The sequence below is a fragment of the Chenopodium quinoa genome, unplaced genomic scaffold (assembly GCF_001683475.1).
Source record: "Chenopodium quinoa cultivar QQ74 unplaced genomic scaffold, ASM168347v1, whole genome shotgun sequence".
Classification (NCBI taxonomy): domain Eukaryota; kingdom Viridiplantae; phylum Streptophyta; class Magnoliopsida; order Caryophyllales; family Amaranthaceae; genus Chenopodium; species Chenopodium quinoa.
Genome location: NW_018742390.1, coordinates 1,765,412 through 1,786,421, shown reverse-complemented (window position 1 = coordinate 1,786,421; position 21,010 = coordinate 1,765,412).

Genomic DNA, 21,010 nt, shown 5'->3' with positions numbered 1-21,010 from the left:
AATCCAACTTTAAAAAGATTGAACTTGCCCTAAAAATAGGCATCTACTTTATGCTTCTCGTATTTATGTGCGATTTCTGACTAACCTGCAATCAATAGGTTTACCCTAATCCTGTTTAATCTTTGTTGGTTGAATATTAATGCATAAACAAAATATATTATTGGCGATCACTTTTTTTTTTTTTTTTTTTACAAATATTGGCGATCACTTGAATTATAATCATATTAACCCTAAACAAGATTATTATTTATCTTATTAAACATAATTACAAGTACCAATTCCCTTTAAGCATGCATAAAAGGAGTGATCAAGCAATAACAATAATATAAACATCAAGCAACATAATAGTCATAATCATCATAATAACAATTACAACAATTATAAAAATAATCATGTTAAAGCAAGATCCTAGGCATGATACTAACAAGATTAATAACAAACCCTAGCATGTCACTAAACATTAAAGATCAAAGTCCTAACATGACACTATGATATTAGGAAAGAAATAGGAAGCATCATAATAATAATCATACTTGACATTAAATTTTTTAATTATTACCCTAAACATGATACTAGGAGGCAATAAAAACATTCTAACATAATATACTAGGAATTAAAATAACAATCTAAGCATGATTTCTATATCAAAAGATCAATAAAACTATTAAATCACTTACTTGGATACCTCTTACCTCTTTCTAATAACAAAATAAAGCGTTAGTAACTTCAAGGAAAAATAAATAATCAAAACAATTAAATTAAATAATTGAAATAGAGATTTGGGACCAAACCCTCAGAAATAGCAAACCTTTCACGTCTAGGGCGAAGGCAACTTCGAACTTGGCTAGGTGTGTCTAGAACTAATGTATGAGGAATTTTGTAAAAGGAAAGGTTTAGAAAAAGAATAGAGAGAGAAGGAAAGCTTCTAGCTTTTAGAGAGAGAAATAGAGAGATGATTGTTGTTAATGATTAAAAACCGGGAGATACGACCCCTATTTATAGAAAAAATAGCACGGAAACGATAGAAAAAAGTTTGAGTCCTATTTGGAATAAAAGACCTCCTGTCGCCAACGTCAGGAGCAGCGCCAGACGACAAGCTCGCCGCCATGCGACAAATCTGTCGTTTAGCGCTGGTGACAACTTTTTTGCTGATTTTGTTTTTATCATATCTTATGATCCAGAAGTCCAAATACGTCATATAATATGTCGTTGGAAATATCTTGAAGTCTACATTCCAACCAAATTAGAATCAGATTAAAATATATTGTAGATAAAAATATATGGCCAAAATAGTGGAAGGGTGTCAGTTTTGGATAGAGTTTCGTATTCCATTCATATCTTTTTCGTTATACCTCGGAATTAATATTATAATATATCATTGGAAAGATAATTTTGATATCTATCCAACCATATAAGATTTGGATAGAGATTATGAGGCACAAAATAATATTTGACTGTCTTTGAACCTCTTTAAATTCGAATAGAACTAGGATTTTTTTTTAAAAAGGAATGTTTTATTCAGTTTCAAACTCTTTTCAAAAAGGATAATTAAGATCTTTTAGAAACTCATAGAAGATTCTAATAAATCCTAATTAGTTAAGGAATAGGATTAAACCTTTGGACCCTCCACATGATCATTGGGCCGTAGGTAAAATCCGGTTTGAGCCCAATTTAGTATTTTGGCCATAACTTCCTTATTATTCATCGGAATTGGGCTTATAATATATCGTTGGAAATGTTTATTTAAGCCCCATCCAACTACACTATAATTGGACCCATATAATGGACCAAACTAAACTGGAATGCACAATTTTTATAAATAGGGTAGGTTTTCGAAAATAGAAAGAGAGATTTTTAATAAAAAAAATACCTCATCACTAGACTTTTCACACTTTCGCTTTGTTCGATAATCAAATGACATGAAAGGTATTCATCACTGGGTTTGGTTTTGGGGAGGTACATTTGGGTGTCTACAATTATGTTAAATAGTGACCTAATTTTAACATAATGATTTTTATTATTCATATTGACCATTATATTAAAAACTTCATTAAAAAAATTAACCTTTTATAGCTTTTATAATGTCACACTAACTTTTATTTCAACATAATAACCTTTATTTTAATATAGTGACCTTTTTTTAAAATAAAACAATCATATTGTCTCTAATGCTAATGGTCCACAATAAATTAGTGTGAACCAGGTCCATTTAAGAATTTATAATCGAGCAAAACTATCTAAAAATCCAAAATCCGAATACCCAAACCGCATCCGATCTAAAATATATTTAGGATTGGATATCATATCCGAAAAAATCGGATATTGGAATTGATTTTTATAAAATTGGATATCCAACATCCAAAAAAAGTTGGATACCACATCGGATATCGGATACAAATTGGATATTCGATCCAAAATCCGTAATATAACCCAGTTTTTACTTTTTTTCTAATTTTTTTTAATCGTTTACAAAAGAACTAATAGGTTTAATTAAATAGCCTAAAGTGAGCAAAATCCTCCAACCTAAATTAACATATGTATCAGCCGCCACTCTCTTATGTTTCCCATCCTTTTCTTTCTCCTCTTTCCTCTCTCAATTGTAATCACTTTCTTTCTCCTCTCTCAACTAAGTCAATTGTGTTTCCTACCTCCTCATAATTTAAGTCACTGAAATGCAAAACCTCCGACCTTTCACCGATCATCAACTCTTCCACTTTGTTATAATCTCACCGGAGCTTTCACAATCGTTATCGGCTTTTCGCAGCTCAACGCTTCGTTTTGATAACAAAGAGGGAAGGAAAGGATGGGGAGGGGAAAAAATGAATTGAAGAGAAGGGAAAAGAAAGGAAGGGGGAGGTGAGCTCCATTTTCCCTCCAAATTTCTCTTATTATAGAGGGATTATGCTTATTAAAGAGAGAGGGAAAATGGATCCCTCCCTTTCCTTCCCTTTCATTCCTCCAATCTTATACCCAAACAAGAGAATTTATCTCCCTACTTTTCTCTTCTCTTCTTTTCATTTTATTTCTTTCCATTCAAACAAAGTGTAAGAGTTTTTCATACTTCCACCGACATTGAGTTGTCGTCAAACGACTCCGTCGAGACTAAGGCCAAGCAAATTTCCCAGATGTAAAAATTTACTTTAATTTCACATGTCTTGTGCACTATCATAGATATTCTACTTTAATTTATTTAGTGATTGGAACTTTGTGTTAATTACTAATTTCCATGAATGTTTGTTGAACTTTTTTTATTTAATCATTTATTAAGTTGATTGGAATCATAAAGTTTCAAACTTATGATAGAATCTTAATTAATCTTCATATTGGAAGATGAAATTTTTCAAGGATTCACAAGTTAAAGTTGGAATTTTTATTTGAATATTTATGTTCATAATTCCAACTCTCTTTTATTTTTTTCAAATCTCATAATTAATTTATTTTAGTTAAATTAACAGTGAGAATATCCCTTTTTCATTTTTGTTGCATCAAGTTGAAACAAATCTCATTAAAGAATAGTTCTTGGAATGAATTTGGTTTAGTGCATTGAATTAATTAATTAAGTTGGACTTGTTATAATTTTAATTTTGCTCAATTTAGAATTAATTACATAAGTCACACAAAAATTCGGGAATTAATCCCGAGGCACTAGCACGCAATCTAAGGCAATAGCCACCCTCGGCTAACCGGGCTGCATAGCAGCCTGCATGTGGCTGCCAAGGGACGTGGCTATGTGTGGATGCGTCCAGTGCTCTGGTGCAAGGGTTGTGCGCGCAAGGCAGCAGCATAGCGCAACAACAGTCGCATGCGTGTTGTACGTGTCATGCATGATGCGTGTGCGACGTGTGTGTGCGCTGCTTGATGCGAGTAAGCGGGGTTTGCAAGGGTTGTGTGGGCTATGGCTGCTAGGCAGCATGAGCCCAGCACAACACCGCTATCGAGGCTTGGTGCCTAGCAAACCAAGCCTCTTTGCTTGGTGCTAGGCACACGAAACCGTAGGGCTATGTAATTTTTGCACTTTTTGCCAATTTTAATTAATTTAATTATGTTTTTTTTTTTAATTATTTTAAGGCTAGGCCTCGGTTTTGAGCGGCACATGCAAAATTTTATTTTGGAAAAATTTTGGGTTTACCGGCTTAATTAATTGGATTAATTAAGTTGAATGCGGAATTTAGTGGGAGCTTCAATTTTAATTGCGTTTAATCACATAATTGGTTAAAAAACTTTGACTACTTTTAATTAGGCGCCTTAATTGGATTAACCACCTTATTAGTTACTAGTTTACGCGTGTTTATGCATTGTTACTTGTTTATCGTTGTAAAATGCATGGGATTATTCACATATAGTGAATGGATGAATGGAATGTATTTTTCTCTCACAAGTTTTATAAAATGGCAACTGGTGGGCCCTGATTAGGATAGAAAATACGGACTGCGTTATGTCATGTATTTTTGTAAATCTAAATACGGTATGTGAACCGCTGCGTATTTTTGTACCTTAATATTTAGATTAATCCTAATCGTAGATACCAGTATTTGCATTATTTTGGTTATGTCTTGAAGACGGAGTTTCTTGGAAGACGAAGCCATAAAGTTGCAATTTAAGACCCTTGAAGACTTAAAGACTCAAGGGGTCATGCTAGTTGCCAAAATGCATCATTTACTTATGTTTTTGATATATATTTACGCGTATATTATATGAATGATATGTTAGATATATGTCTAGGTTTCCGAATGTTGTGATGATTAATTAAGTTCACTTAAATCAACCAATCACATAGAAACACTGGGTCCCTAAAATACTGAGTAAAACTTGTCATTCCAAAACAACACTTACCGACGTAATGAGAGTAGTGATGGGCTACGCCAAAGCAAGGCATCTCTATTACTCCTGGGAAACATAAGGTATACCGGGTATGCATGTTGGTTTTGGTTATATTCAACGATATGAGTGATGGAGTCATAACATGTCGTGGCAAAGTGGATAAATTGTTGAGAGAGCATTAGACGCGACGATTTATCTAACCAAGAGTGGCTTGGAACCATTAGCAAAGAGTTGCTTGCCTTAGAATATTAAGTGTTAAGACAAGCTAAAGCATGCTTAACTACTCATTGGTTCTTTAGATCTTGGAATCGACTTGTTCTCACCAAATGGGGACAAAATTTAATGTGTGAATAAGATGTTTAAATGAGTTTGATATATATACATGAATTCAATCTTATTTAAATATTTTGAATGGTTTTTGATTTCAAATTCTTTCAATTGTAGAAATATGTTTGCAAATAACTCAAATAATCAATTCTGGTTGTGCTCAATTCTCGACAAGGAGAAATTGAGTGGGCCAAATTTTCTTAGTTGGTAAAGAAATTTGCATATAGTTCTCATGCACGAGCAAAAGGAATACATCCTTGATAAGGAAATGCCCAAGACTCCCAATGAAGAAGTGACTCAGGCTACCCTAAACTGATGGAAAACTGCTAATCGAGATGTCAAATGTATCATGTTGGCCACTATGTCTCCCAACCTTCAGAAGACTTTCTTTAACACTACTAGAAAATAGCCCGATTCCGATGGAACCTTTCCGACGTATACGGAAATCCGTCGAAAAGTACAAAATTTCTGACGTATTTTCAATTCTGTAGGAAATTTACGACTCTGTCGGAAAATATACCATTTATGATGGAAATTCCGTCAAAAATGGTATATTTTTCGACAAATTAAAAATCCGTCGGAAATTTGCGACGGAATTTAAAGCCTTTCCAACGGATTTTAGTAAAATAATAATAAAAAAACCCTAATTAAAATGACGAGACTCCCCCCCACCCCATTTCATTTCACCTCTCTCATCTGCCTCTCTTCTCTCCTCTCTTCTCCTCATCTTCTCTTTATCTCTCCTCTCTTCTCCTCATCTTCTCTTTATCTCTCCTCTCTTTCTCCCCCTTCTCTTCTCACGATCTTTAATTTATGGTGATGGGTTTAAAACAAATTAATAGTTTTTAAGGTGAAATTCGACTATGAAAATACTAGATCTAGTCTTTTCGTGGTCGAATTTGGCCTTATGAAACCAAGTTTGAGGTTAATTTCGAAGCAAATTCAATTTTTAAGTTATGTATGTGTTTTTTTTTAATAATTTTTGGGTTTTATGGCGAAAAGGAGGAAGCCGTGGTGGATGGGTACGAAATTGGTGGGATTCGGTGGTCGGCTAGGGTTTAAGGTGGCTCGGGATTTGTGTTTTGTTATGGTTTGTGTTTTGCGCTTTTTTTTTTTCGGGTTGTGGTAGATCTGTTTGGTGGGTCTGGTTGTGTGAGGTGGTGGCTATGGTGGGTTAGGGTTACGGGTAGGTGGCTGTGATGGGTTAGGGTTAGGTGGTGGCTGTGGAGGTTGGGTTGTGTGTGGTGGCTGTGGTGGGTTAGGTGGTGCGTAGTGGCTGTGCTGGGTTAGGTAATTCCCGTTGGAAGTTTCCGACCAAATTTACTATTCCGTCGGACATTTCAGATGGATTTATCCGGAGCCAGAAAATATGTAACGACGGAAAATTCCGTGGGAATAGTGTTTTCGATTGAAATTCGGTCGGAAAAGGTCAATTTTCCTACCATACTGTTTTCGACAACCACTACCCCTTTTCCGATGGATTTCAAGGTGTTTCCGACAGAATTTTTCCGTCGAAAATGGGCCTATTTCTAGTAGTGTGATAAGGAGACGACTTTTAAGATCATTTCTAAGCTTTAAAATATGTTCCAAGAGCAGGCTCGAACTAAAAGGTTTGAAACACATAGGCAGATCCTTGAGAGTAAGCTCAAGAAAGGAGAGTCGGTCAGCCCACATATACTCAAAATGATAGGATTATTTGAGAACATGGAAAGGCTTGATGCGGGGTGTTCAACTGAGATGGCCAATGACATCATTCTCCATTAGCATGACAAAGACTATGATCAGTTCAAGATGAACTATTATATGTACACTATGGAGAAAACATTAACCGAGCTTCATGGTATGTTGAAGCAAGCCAAGCAAACGCTAAAGGATGAGGGGAAGCATGATATGCTCATTGTAGACACCCATTTGTGTCTCCCCAAAACCAAACCCGGTGATGAGTACCTTTCACGTCGAATCATAATCGAATGAAACGAAGTGTGAAAGGTCTAGTGTTGCGGAAAGTTTTATTTCTTTTCTCTTCTTCCTATTTTTGAAAACTTTATTTTAAGAAAACAGCCAATCCAGTTTGGTTGGTCCATGATATGGGTCCAATAATAGTGTCGTTGGATGGGGCTTGCAAAGACCTTTCCAATGATATATTATAAGCCCAATTCCGATGAATATTAACGAAATTAGGGCCAATTTACCAAACTGGGCCCGGTTTGAGCTTTATGTACGGCCCAATGATCTAGGGGAGGGCCTAATATGATTTATCATTCCTAATGCGATTAGGAATGATTTTAGTCTTCTAGAATCTTCTAGAAGGTTCTTTTCATTCCTAATTCAATTAAGACTCTTCAGTGTTTTAATTAAGATCAAATAACATTTTTGATTGAAATTATATTATTATATCTTCCAGTACAAGAAATTTATCAGATTTTCAAAAACGCGTTGAAAACCGCTTTGGCGTCCAACCCCAGGCCTTGGCGCCAGACGCTAGCCATTGGCGCCTGGCGCTAGCCACTGGTGCCTGGCGCCAACTAGCTAGGGCTGGCGCCAATGTGTTTTTGCGATCTTGAGACTCTGTTTTGTTAAATTATCTTTTTTGGATGATTTTCTCTATAAATATCGTATCAAAAACTCCGTTTTCATAATCATCTACATCTATCATTCACCAATTCTCTTTATTCTTAAGTCTTCATCAACTCTCAATCATTCATCAAATTCTTTTAATTCTCTTCATTCATTCTTCATCTTTCTTTCATCAATTTTCAATAATATTAATTATTTAGTATTCTTTTCTAAACTTTGTTGTAATACAAAATTCCGCATTCACAAGATCTAGAAACACCTAGCCATATTCGAAGTTGCCTTCGTCCTAGATGTGAAAGGTTTTAATTTCTGAGGATTTGGTCCCAAATCTCTCTTTCAATTATTTAATTTAATTGTTTTGATTATTATTTTCCTTGAAGTTACTAACGTGTGTATTTTGTTATTAGAAAGAGGTACGAGGCATCCAAGTAAGTACTTTAATTGATTAATTGATATTATGATGTAGAAATCATGTTTATATTGTTGTTATGATATTCCTAGTATCATGTCTAGGTTAATTTTAATATTAAATATGATTGCTATGATGTTTCCTATGCTCTTCCTAATATTTTATCATGTTAGTATCATGTTAGGGTTAAAGATTTGATTTTTATTGCTTAGTGACATGCTAGGGTTCGTTATTAATCTTGTTAGTATCATGCCTAGGATCTTGCTATGCTTTAACATGATTATTATGATTGATTATTATTATTATTAATGATGTTGATTATTTATTACGTTTCTTGATATGCATATTATTTTATTTGTTATTGCTTGATCACCTTTATTTCATATTTAAAGGGAATTGGTACTTGCAACCACGCTTAATAAGATAATTAATAATCTTGTTAGGTTAATTGTGATTATAATTCAAGTGATCGCCAATAATAGATTTATTTGTGCATTAAATTCAACCAACATAGATTAAACAGGTTTAGGGTTAATCCTATTGATTGTATGTTAATCAGAAAGCGCACATGAATACGAGCAGAATAAAGTAGAGGCCTATTATTAGGGCAGGTTCAATCTCTTTTAGGTTGGATTTGTACCATCATCCCCGAACCCTTATTTGGTTCATGACCTTATGGAGTTGACGATCTCTTGGATAGTTAAGGGGTGTAACCTTCACCTCGTGAACGGTTTACAAGTTCCTTAAAAACTTGTTGGCGACTCTTTTGCTCTATCTTCTTCCCTTTTGGACGCCACCGTACTTTAGTGTATGATCACAGTGGGGTTCGAGCTAGTGGGATTTGAGGCTTGAAACTATTCCCCACACTCATGATAAAAAAAAAGGGCAAGCTGTTCAAATGCACGGGTTAGAAGAAGAAAGGCTTCAAGGGGAAGGGTAAGAAGAAGACCTTTTCGCCTAAGCCAAAAGCTACCAAAGATAACAAGGAAAAGAAGGTAGAATATTCTAAATATGATATAGAATGCTTCTATTGCAAGAAGAAGGGACATTGAAAGAGATATTGCCTCAAATTCAAGTAAGATAAGAAAAACGGAACAGTTGCTTCTTGATCAGGTATATTTGTTATAGACTTAAACTTCACTAGCTCAACATCATGGGTATTAGATACGGGATGTGGCTCACACCTTTGTTCCAATTCTCAGGGACTAAGGAACACTAGAAGGCTAGTGAAGGGAGAGGTTGAACTCCGGGTCGGCAATGGAGCTAGGATTGCGGCTGTATCCATAAGAACTCTCAGTTTGTCTTTGCCCTCTGGGATAGTTTTGAAACTCAAAAACTATTATTATGTTCCTAATATTACCAAAAACATCATTTCAATTTTGGCGTTGGACGCCTGTAGACACCCAAATCTGTTTCCCCAAAACCAAACCCAGTGATGAATACCTTTCATGTCATTGATTACCGAACAAAGAGAAAATGTGAAAAGTCTAGTGATGAGAATGTTTTTATTAAAATATCTCTTCTTTCTGTTTTTGAAAATATTTCTTTTCTTACCCTATTTATGAAAAAAGTTCATTCTAGTTTAGTTTGGTCCATGATATGGGTCCAATAATAGTGTAGTTGGATGGGGCTTGAAAAGACCTTTCCAACGATATATTATAAGGCCAATTCCGATGAATAATGAGGAGGTTTGGCCAAAATACTAAACTGGGCCGGTTTGGTTCTTATATGCGGCCCAATGATCTAGAGGAGGGCTTATTATGATTTATCATTCCTAATGTAATTAGGATTGATTATAGTCTTCTGGAATCTTCTAGAAGGTTCTTTTAAATCCTAATGGCATTAGGACTGATAATTATGTTTTATGAGTTTTATTTGGAATAAAAGAAGTGTTTTATATGAAATTACGTTTTTACCCTTCATACGGATTTTACGACTTGATTTTATCAAAAAGTGAATTCCACGTTGAAAACGCGTGGAAAACCTTATGCAGCGCCAAACGACAGGCAACGAAGCCTGTCGCACGGCGACAGAAGAGTGTTTTATTTCTTTTCGAACTCTGATTCGTTTCTATCGGTTCCGGAATATTTTCTTATAAATAGGGACCCTGGACCTCCGTTTTTCAATAACTAGAATTCTCTAATTCTTCTCTCTCTCTAAGCTAAAGCTTATTCTCTATCTCTCTCTCTCTTTCTCTCTCTCTCTCTCTCTCTCTCTCTTTATAGCCTAGCCTTTTACAAACACAATTCCTCATACATTAGCACTAGACGCACCTAGCCAAGTTCGAAGTTGCCTTCGCCCTAGACGTGAAAGGTTTGATATATTTGAGGGTTTGGTCCTAAATCTCTATTTCAATTATTTTATTTAATTGTATTGTTTTATTATTTTCCTTGAAGTTACTAACGCGTGTATTTTGTTATTAGAAAGAGATACGAATCCAAGTAAGTACTTTAATTGTTTAATTGATATTATGATATAGAAATCATGTTTAGGTTATTATTTTGATTCCTAGTATCATGTTAGGTAGTTTTATTGCTTCATAGTATCATGTTTAGGGTAATAAATAATTTTCTCATATCAATTATGATTTCTATGATGCTTCCTATTTTCTTTCCTAATATCATGTTAGTATCATGTTAGGGCTAAAGCTTTGGTTTTTGATGTTTAGTGACATGCTAGGGTTTGTTATTAATCTTGTTAGTATCATACCTAGGATCTTGCTATTAATATTATGTTTTATTGTTAACATGATTATGATTGTTATTATGATTATAATTATAATTATATTATTTTAATTTTTATGTTGCTTAATACATATTTATTGTTATTGCTTGATCACACCTTTTATGCATGTTTAAAAGGAATTTATACTTGTAATCACGCTTAATAAGATAATTAACAATCTTGTTTAGGGTTAATTTGATTATAATTCAAGTGATCACTAATAATAATTTTATTTGTGTATTAATATTCAACTAAGATAGATTAAACATGTTTAGGATTAACATAATGATTACATGTTAGTTAGAAAGCGAACATGAATACGAGTAGAATAAAGAAGAGGCCTATTATTAGGGCAGGTTTTTTCTCTTTTAGATTGGATTTGTACCTTCATCCCTGAACTTCCAGTCTTGGTTCCAGACCTATTGGAGTTAACGATCTCCTGGATTGTTAAGGGGTGTAACCTTCACCCTTTGAACGGTTTACAAGTTCCTAAAACTTGTTGGCGACTCTTTTGCTCTAGCTTCTTTTCCTTTGAACGCCACCATGCATAAGTGTATGATCATAGTGGGGCTCAAGTTTGGGTAATGCTTGAAATATTCCCTACAATGCCAAAGGTTTTGAATTTCGAGTAAAGGACAATGAATGTTCGTTTTATCTCGATAATATTTTATATGGTATTGCACATTCTGAAAATGTGTCTTTATGTGTTTTCATTAGACAAACAAGTTTATAATGTTAGTAACACCTCTAAGAAAGCTAAGACCATTGAGTCAAATAAGACATACTGTAGGGAATATTTCAAGCACTACCCCAAACTTGAACCCCACTGTGATCATACACTTAAGCATGGTGGCGTCCAAAGGGAAAGAAGATAGAGCAAAAGAGTCGCCAACAAGTTTTAGGAACTTGTAAACCGTTCACGAGGTGCCGGTTACACCCCTTAACGATCCGGGAGATCATCAACTCCAATAGGTCTGGAACCATGACTGGTAGTTCGGGGATGAAGGTACAAATCCAACCTAAAAGAGATTGAACCTGCCTTAATAATAGGCCTCTATTTTATTTTGATCGTACTCATGTGCGCTTTCTGACTAACATGCAATCAATAGGTTTAACCCTAAACCTGTTAAATCTATGTTGGCTGAATATTAATGCACAAATAAAAATATTATTGGCGATCACTTGAATTATAACAACCTAGACATGATTTTTATATCATAATATCAATAAAAACCATTAAAGCACTTACTTGGATGCCTCGTACCTCTTTCTAATAACAAAATACACGTGTTAGTAACTTCAAGGAAAATATAAAACAAAACAATTAAATTAAATAATTGAAATAGAGATTAGGGACCAAACCCTCAGAAATTAAAACCTTTCACGTCTAGGCGAAGGCAACTTCGAACAATGCTAGGTATGTCTAGTGCTAATGTATGAGGAATTGTGTTTGTAAAAGGGTTGGTTTAGAAAGAGAAAGAGAATAAAGAAATTCTTGATGAGAATTGGTGATTGCAGATGATTGTAGATGAATGAAAACGGAGATTTAGGAGATAGAGAAAATCAACCAAAAAGATAGAAAAATAAATCAGAGTTTCGACGTGAAAAAACGAAGTTAGCGCCAGGCGCCAGGCTTAGCGCCATGCGCTAATGACTGGCTTTAGGCGCTAATCAAATTTTTTACGTGTTTTCTAAATTCAGATAAAATTTAACCGTACAGGAGGATAAAATCGTATTTTCCTTAAAAACACTCTTTTATTCTGATTAAAACTCCAAAAAGTCAATTTGATATGAAATAACCAAGGAAAGACAAGTAAAAGGAAGGAGAAATCAAGTAACAACAAGTTCAAACCAACAAACCAAGATAAACCTATCTCAAATTCACAAAGATATATGAAATAGGGGTCTTAATCAAAGCCAACACCAAGTAAAGCTAGGATTAAGGTGTAACCACAAAGATTACAAGAGATGCAATCACAAAAAAGCAAGATAATCACAAATATTATGGTAGAGAGAAAAAGTCTCTTGATTACAAAGTTCAACAAAAATTTCCTTCAAAATCGTCTTAAAAAACAACTTAAATAGTTCACACAAACTGACAGAAAACGGCAAATGGTTCGGCCGAACCAAGGGTAGGTTTGGTCGAACTTGTGGGTAGGTTTGGTCGAACTTTTGTAGTTCGGCCACTCCTGCAAAGATGCAAAAATCAGCTCTGACACTGCCTGGAAGGTTCGGGCGAACCAACTTTTGTTCGGGCAAACTTCCCTGCTCCTGGACAGCTCAACTTCAAGCGTTCATAACTTCTTCGGTTTTGGTCAAATTTGGCATGTGACCAGTCATTGGAAAGCTCTTGAACTCTACTTTCACCTCTAACTTGAATCACCTAAATATTCCTTGTAACGAAGGAGATATGGCTGAATTAAGTAGTTGCATCATCTATTGATAAGCTTCTTCCCTCTCATCCTCGTTCCCATTCTTTATCTTCAACCATCAATTGTAAAATCAAGACACAAGGATTATTTTTATTCACCTGAGTCATGTCATAACATAGAGAATTATCCAAAAGTAGATTAGAGTCATAAATGCCACCAAATGGATCATATAGTCACACAACTCGTACTTTTCAAGGATGCTCCCGCATCAAACTCTCTCTCTTGAAAAGGAATTGACCTCAATTCCTAGAGATGACATAAAACTCAAACCAAACCTTGGATAATGACTTCATTATTGAAAGCAATAAATCCTACTTGGTTCACAAAACACATTCAACCGATACATCTACCCGGATCAAACACCAAGATGACGAACTTGAGCAAAATGAGGAGTAAAATCAAGTGAACCATTGTGTAGAGCAAGAGGAGAACAATAATATCACCATTCACATTATTTATTCTTTTACCCAAGCACCCACAACAAGCGCAATACGATAACCATGGGGGTTGGTGACAGGGTAAAGTCGTATCCCCTAATCAAAAATAATTCCTAAGTCCTCTAACTAAAGTAGATAGGGAAGTAGGGTCGATCACCACAGGGAAACAAGTCTTTTTAATCCTAATTAATTATTATAATCTAAATTATCTAAGTAACCAAAATTTATATTCGAATAAGAAACTAAACTACTAAGATTGAGAATAGAGAGAAAACAATATATGAAAGGATCTAGGGCATAGGTTCACCATTAAATAATACTCCAGGGTAAAACATAGTAATCAATCATTGACATTGCATAAATAACATGATTAACAGGCTCTCGCAATTTATTATATCTAAGTTCTTAATGAAAATAGCCTTTAATATCAAATTAACATCTGCTCGATTCATCAATTTAATATTGCTATACTTTTACAAGCCGCAATTGTAAAACGTTAAAAGAATTCAATAAGAAATTATCATGCAATACCAATAATCAATAATAGTCAATCATAAATGCATCAATTAACCAGATTGTAAAGGGCTTTCGCTACGTATTACAATCACACAATTAATTTACCGGTATTAAATCTCATCTCTCGAATCTCGAACTAACCATTTATAAATTAATCTGCCAATTGAAACTAGACCTAAACATTAATTCTCATCTCTCGAATCTCGAATCAATGTTGTCAAACTCATGCATAAAAGATAGGCCTAATCTAGTCACAGAGCATTAAATCAATCAATAGGAAATTAATCTAGCATTGATAATTAACAACAATAAATTACCCCTTCATATTATTTAAGGATCCCCATAAACCCTAGAATTAAACTACTCAGACATAATTAAATCTAAACTAATCAAAGTAATAAAACAAGTCATTATGGAAGGAGTAAAGTAAATAACTAAGATTAAGAGAAGAGAAATCGTTACCAAACTAATCTGTATTAATGGAAATAATCAAGAACAAGGTTTGAGAAAAGAGATAAGAGAGAGAAAAATCCTAAGTAGAGAGAGAAATTCTAAGAAAGAATATAATCCAAAATCCGTACAAAACTCGTATATAAACGTTTCCTAAAATAAAATTAAAACTAAACTAATCAGGCTATATAAAAACACGCGCCCGATCGGGCGCGCCTTTTTCTTCGCGTTCCTTCTCCGCAGCATCGCCCGATCGTGCTAGACGCTCGCACGATCGGGCGCGCTATAGCACGCACAACACCAATGCCTTGTCGCGCCCGATCGTGCTAGAGGTTGCTCGATCGGGCCCTTGCTCCACTTTGAGGCTCGGACTTCGATTGGGCTTGATTTCTCGGCCCAATCCGGATTTCCTCTTCGGGTCTTGAATACTCGGTCCAAAGCCTCGGGATTCCAATTACCGAGTCCTTAATCATCGGCTCTCACCGATCCTGGGCTCCAAAAGTGGTCGTGTCCTTCTAGCTTCCGTAGCTGATCCATAAAGCCCGGGAAAATGCTCCAAGAGTGCAATTTCCTGTAAAATACAACTAAAACTACGAAAACACTAGAAAACACAAATTAGTAATAAAAATGGCCCGAAAGAGCCAAAAACACTACTAATAACGACTAAGGGATGGGGGTGAAACACTATATAAAATGGACATATCAAACTCTCCCAAGCCAAACCTTTGCTTGTCCCTAAGCAAAGATCTCATCAATGAATCAATAAACATGCTTCACCCCAAAAGTAAAAATCAAGCACAACGATCCAGGGTAAATAAAATAAACATGTTTCAAAATCAACCAATCAAATCCATTTAATTACCAATCTTCCCTAACAATTGTCAAACAGAGCAAACAACAAGAGCATATAGAAATCAAGACTAGTGCTCACGCACTCAACTCTCATTTTTGTGGCGAGTAAAAGATGTACTCGATCGCTCTCCATCCAACCCCTTTATGTGAACAATGCCCTCCCAACTCACACTCTCGTGTGTATAAAACAACAAATGCTCAATCCTACTAGTCGACTCGAAATATGCCAAATCATAACTTGCATTGATAAACAACACTTTCACATTCATACAATTCTATGCACAAAGGTCGGAAGGTCTTTAAAGCTTGTAATGTAAGGCTAGGGTAAAGGGTAGGATAAATTTTGGAATAAGTGAGAGAAAAGCAATGCTTAAAGGAGCCATATCATAATAAAACCCATGATCAAAATAAATAATGATCATACATCTCCTACATAACCAACTCTAACATCAACCAAATATACTCCAATCATAATAAATAATCCCAACTCTTACAATTTCACTCATAAGATATAATAATGAAGAAGTAGAGTGAATAAACAAACTTTATTTTCCAAACTTGAATATTTTTTTTTATTGAAGCTCTATATTTTTCTTTGATCAACCTCCAACTAGAACATTTGAAAACTTTTTTCCTTTCGAAGTTCTACTTATTTTTTTTCACATTTTTTTTTCTTTGAACTTCTTTTTTTTTCATAATATCATGCTTTATTTTTTCAAGAAAATACAACTCTTAAACTCATAAAAAATAAACATGAATAACAACAAAACAACTTCTCAAAAGCCCACCCAAGTTGTGCAAATAATAAGCACACTACAAACTCCCTCACCTCACTCACTAATAGATCCCCCAAGCCAAGCTTGGGACTAGTAACCAATGGGGAAAAATAGTCTTGTAATATGGCTAATAAACAACAAAAAGTCAAGGCAACAACATGGGTAGCAAGAAGGGAACAAATGTATCTAAAATCATCTGGAGGCTACCTAAAAGAACAAATTCCTTCGTCCTCCTCAATGTGCATAATAGTGAATTATATAAATATTACTGATAGTTGCAAACCAATACTCAAATTCATTGACATACCAGGAACTATGGAACTATCACACATTCCTTACCAAATCAACTAGTCAAGCACTATATTCACAAGTAGTTGGACAAAATTGATGCATGTTAAGGTTTCAAGGCAATCTAACTTCAAATCATGATCAACTAATCTACAATGCCTATCATCAAATACCAAGAATCAAAACAATTTTCTCAAGTAAGGGGCACAGGGAAGCATAATTTACAATTCATTGGAACATATTTTTGAATTTTTTTTATTTTTCAATTTTTTTTTTTGTATTTTTTCATATATAAGAAAGCAATAAAAACTAACCTAGAAAAGCAATAAATAGAGAGAAGAGAAAGAAAGTTACCATATATACAAGAAATCACCCCCCAAGCCAAATCAAGCAATGTCCTCATTGACTTGGGAGGATAGCTAGGAGGAGCTACTCCTCATCGTCATCCATCCTCTCATATCCTCCTCCATGACTCGAGCCGGCACCACCTTGGCTCGGTCCAGCACCACTATAACCCGAACCACCTGCAAAGTAGTTAGGGTCCACATTCCTCCCTACACCCCCAAAAGGAGCATCACCCCAATAACCATGGACTGAAGAGTACTCCACATAAGTACCATACGTACCGGGGTGAGAATACCCTCCTTGGGGGTATTGGAACCAATCGGGAGCAAGTGAATCGGGGGGAATAGCCCCCCGACGGGCATAATCATCATACATGGGGTATAGGCCCCTCCCGTCTATGTGTCCTACCCGCCCATCCAAGGTGCTTAACCTAGAATCTAGGTTTTGCATCATACCCTCAACTCTCCCTTGCCCCATCTCGATACGGTCTAATTGGCTCCTAAAAGCCGAAAAGTCATAGGGGGCATTGGGGTCGACGTTATAGTCGACCGAAGAAGTGGGTATACCATAGGTGAAAGGTGGAGGTGGTGGGTAGTGTGGTGAATGGTGATGAGGTGAGTGGTGAATGGGAGATTGGTGGGGTTGAGGTGAAGGGTGAGGTGGTTGAACCTCACCTTGACCGTTAATCTCGAAAGTGTAAGAAGGCTTCCCCTTCTCAAATTTGGTCAAGGTGGGGTTGGGTAAAGTGAAAGAATTATCCCTCCTACCCGATTCCCATTGAATCACCCACCAAGTCTCCCCCCCATGACATTAATCCAATTAAGGCCACCTAAATAGGGTAGGTCGATAATAGTTGGGCCAGCTACCTTACCGTCATCGTTAGGGACAAAACTAAGGTGTTTGACCGCTATGTGTGTAACTAGGCCACCAAAATAAATGGGTACCCTAGACCTACCCGCCTCGGCCGCATTGGCCACCCGTTGGAAGTGGTTGGCCATTTTATGGACTATATTGAGCTTTTCACTCCTAGGGATCATGTATGACCCTAGCAATTCAAGCTCATCCCGCCTAACATTGGCGGGTTCATGCCTTCCAAAAATGGTAAGGCCAACAAACCGTTGCCAAATCTTTGGCACGGGATGTTGTATCCAAGTGCCCTTAGCATGTTGGAGGTTCAAATTAGGATCCCCCATAAGGGATTGATAGAAAACAACAATATTGTCTTGGGGCGGTTCAAGGGGCCTATCCGATTTCAACTCAAAAAGTTTACCAAATTCTTTCAATGTCAATCTAACATCATTATTAAATAATCAAAATTGAACATGCGAAATTAAAGCATTTGATTTTATGACATTAAAACTAGAAACGAATTCTAAGGTTAAATAATCATAAGTATCGTAATGCATGTTAAAGAAACCACTCATGCCAACTCCCTTGAACAATTTTTATACATGCTTATCAATTCCTAATCTAATAAGGGTAGGGTGATGAATAAAACGAGTGGGAATTACCTGCCTCGTAATGAGGTTGAGCATCCTTTGTTTTTGCTCTTGGGTGGTGATGACCACCCTCTCCCATCCCGGAACTTGCAAATCCGGGTCAATTCTCGCCTCTCGTTGCCTTGAGCTTTCCCCCCTTACCGTTCTTGATCTCTTGAGAGCCATTGAGATTAGAAAATATAGGAATTGAATGGTTTCTCTCTCTTAGGGTTTAGAGAAAATTGAGAGAAAATGGTAGAAATTGGGTGTAGACTGTAGAGAAAGATGAAAGGATTAAAAATATGTAAATTTTTTTGAGTTTTGATGGAAGGATTGGAGAAGATCTTGAAAAATAAGTGAGTTTGAAGGTGTAGAAATGGAGGTTTTAGAGAAAGAAAGTAATGGAGAAGAAGATGAAAGAAGAAGAAAGTGAGGAAATAAAGAAGAGGAAAAGTTTAAAGGGGACGACCAAATTGGCGCGCCCGATCGGGCGGATTATCTTGATTTCCAGAACCATAGTTGCGCGCCAGATCGGGCGAGCTCCGCCCGATCGGGCGCGAACACGAACGAAAATTTCGCCCTCTTACTCGCCAGATCGGGCGAGCTTTGCCCGACATATCTTTTCCTTCACTCGATGCGCGCTCGATCGGGCAACTTCACCCGATCGGGCGAAATAAGCTCGATTTCCAACTCTCCTAGCGCGCCCGATCGGGCGAATTTAAGGCTGGAATTTTGCCTTGCTTGCGCGCCCGATCGGGCTCGTGCCCAGTCAGATTTCCTTAGCTTTTTCTTCGTCTTCAAATTTTTCTAAGTCTTTCGGCCTCTTAAACCTATACCTGTACAAAAACACTTATAAACGGTAAAATTTCACTCTCCTCGCCTCTCTAAAAAAAAAAAGGAAAACTAGTCTAGAAAGCAAGAAATACGGGTTGCCTCCCGCAAAGCGCTGGTTTATCTAGGTCCCGCACGACCTTCTTACCAAGTACAATATCTAGGACCCTTGGCCTAACGCTTGATCGGGTGGTTTCTCACCCGGTCTAGCGGTGTTTAAGCTGCGATGCGGCTTTCTGACATACCCTGTGGGACGCCAAATCACCTTATCTGGCGGATCCTCCTTAACTTGGGCTGGGGGATCTTCAATGCTACGCACTAAAAATCCTTCTTCGATCGAAGGTTGCTTCAAATTGTTATTGCGTTCAACACTTGCAACTCGATCTGACGGAACACTTACCGCAGGCTCGATTCGCACAACTTGCTCGATCGGTTCCACCTGTTCATCCTCGAAACCAAGACCAACAGTGTAAAGCGCTCTTTCTATTGCATCGACTTCCTTCTGCCATTTTTCTATCTCATCTGAAAAGGATGCAACACAAGATACCGCCTCCAAGGGACCTTTTTCAAGAGCTTGGGGCTTGTTAGAATAGTTTTCAACCACATTAACACTGAAACATTTCTCCTCAGTCATGGAGCTTTTAGGGGCATTATTCAGATAAACAACTTTATCATCCCCTACTGATAATGTTAGCTTACCACTTCTTACATCTATGACTGCTCCTGCAGTGTTAAGGAATGGTCTACCCAAAATAATTGGGGTTTGCATATCCTCAGCCATATCAAGAACAACAAAATCTACAGGTATATAAAATTAAACTACTCTAACGGGGACATCCTCTAAAACACCTAAGGGGTATTTGAAAGAACGGTCGGCCATTTGTAGAGTTATATTGGTAGCTTTTTAATTTACCCATAATCAACTTAGAACACACAGATAATGGCATGACGCTAACGCTTTCACCCAAATCATATAATGCATTATCAATCAAGAGATTTCCAATATGACAAGGGATAGAAAAGCTACCTGAATCTTTTAATTTAGGTGGAGACTTATTTTGAAGTACGTCACTACACTCTGCAGTGAAAGCTACTGTCTCTACCTCACTAATGGACCTTTTCCTCGTCAATATTTCTTTCGTAAATTTTGCATACGAGGGGATTTGTGTGATTAATTCAGTAAAGGGAAATGTTACCTTTAAATCTTTTACCATCTCCAAGAACTTACCAAACTGCTTGTCCAAGTTTGTCTTCAATTGACGATTGGGGAATGGAAGTTTGATAATTGGCTTTGGAGCATTATTACTCTTATTTGGAGTAGCCACCTTCTATAGAGTCGTACCCTTCAATGTAGGATTAGATATGTTAGTACTATCCTTTAGCCCTGCAGGGCTATCAACTACATTGTTTGGTTTAACGGAATCAAGATTAGCATTATTTAATAAAACAGGTTCATCAACTCTGAGCATAGAGGGCCCTTCATAGTTTGAACCACTCCTTAGAGTAATTGCAATGCTTGATCCGTAGGCCTAGTCGGCTGTGCCGGTAGAGCTCCCTGTTGGCGGTCTTGTAGGGTAGTAGAGAGTTGCGCAATTTGATTATCTACAATTTTATTATGCGCTAGAATTTGATCAATTGTCGCATCTCTACTCTCCATGTGCTTTTGCATATTAGCCAACATTGCTCTAATTTCCACCAGAGAAGGGTCAGAAGATGAGGAGGGTTGTTGTGGTTGGTTCTTCTGGCT